The following is a 1,641-nucleotide window of genomic DNA, read 5'->3' as shown; positions in this document are numbered from 1 at the left end:
TACAAAGAAAATCTCACTTGTTTTTATGTTTTCATGCATGTCAGATATTGAACATTATAAAAATGAATATGAGAATGGGCGCACGAGAGGAATATTGCGTAATGATCCACTGGCTAACAAACTTGGCATGGTGGAGGATGGCCTATCTTATTCACCCATCAAGGTGCTTGCTCTAACTTTGCAAAGTTGTATTGGTCGCACATATTTTGCATCTGACCTCTTGCATTACTTCTACTTTGTTACACCATCTGCTTAGTTTAAGCATCATATATGAGTATATGCCATACCTATCCATTTTCTGTACCTATTCCATGTGTCGTCACACTATGTTTTTCCAGTCAAATGTTGTTCTTTCGTAATAGATGTCCAAAACAAAGAGGGTGAGTGCAGATCCTCAAGGAGTACAAACTAGGTATTTGGAAAAGGTAGTGATACCTGTTAAATCCGACAGATCCGCAGCCACAGAAAACACAGGCCCAACTGTACCACACTTTACCCCTACTCCAGTGGCCAAACCCCTATTAGAACTGCTGGGAGCCCAGTGTCAGGTACTATCTATGATATCAATTCAAAATTTGAACTCCTAAATTTCTGCTTGTGCCTTACCTTCTCTCTTGTATGAAAACTAATTTCAGATGAATCTCCTTGCTCAAAGGATCATACGATCTTAAAACAATAATGGGCTCTGCATTGCTCTTGTCAGTACCTCTCTCCCCTTTGCCTTGTAATGCTGTACTTAATTAATTGCTATTTGATTATGTATCATCAGTCTGCACCTGAGCTTCATTATCCTCTGTTTCTTCCAATATTATTTGATCTATATTTACTCTTTGCAAAATGTAGAATAATGGCAATGCTTATAAAGAATTTTATTTGGGGAATTTATTGAATTATCCTTCCATCAACATGGAGAAGGGCTTTGTCCAGCCCGTGTTAACATGAAATGTAAGTTCATCCTTCTCAAGCCTTCAAACTTTGTTCTAGTATAGATTTGGATAGGCATCATTTCCTCCACTGCTGTTTGCTTTGCTGTTTACATCTGATTGGATGTTTGCAACAACTACCGGTTTCAAATAGTAGTTGTAAAAACATGTTCCTTATGTAGAACAGATCCATTTATTTGCTTATATAATTGTGAAACCTGTTACGTGTCTCCTTGTTTCTCTTTCAGACTCGTATCTCTTATGCCAGGCAGAACTTTAGGGAAGATAGTGAGCCAAACCATCTTGAGGACAGCGAGATGACCCCAAGGTCCTGTCTTGATGAAGACAGTGAGTTTAAGCTACTCACCAGCAGGTGTGAGACAACCTCTGTGCAGTCACTGCCTCAATCAGTTCGACTTCTTCAGTCTCAACTTAAAGCGGAAAGGCTTGCTTCAGCTCAGCTCCGACTTGAAGTCAAAGATGCAATGAAGATGTCAGAGGACTGTCTTGTGCACCATCATGCATTAAATCTAGTGTTGATATATCTATCATTGACACAACTGAGGTCTACTTAGCTTCTTCAGCTATTTGGGAGGGGGGGGACCTGGCCAGGCCTAGTGCCTTCTGAAGTGCTCCCAGTTTTGTATATTCTTTTGTCGGTGCGTTTATTTCCTTGGATGCCCAGTGGATGTAATATGTGTGATAGCTGTGATAGCCT

Source organism: Triticum urartu, chromosome 6 (assembly GCF_003073215.2).
Source record: "Triticum urartu cultivar G1812 chromosome 6, Tu2.1, whole genome shotgun sequence".
NCBI lineage: Eukaryota > Viridiplantae > Streptophyta > Magnoliopsida > Poales > Poaceae > Triticum > Triticum urartu.
Note: the sequence above shows the minus strand (reverse complement) of the source record.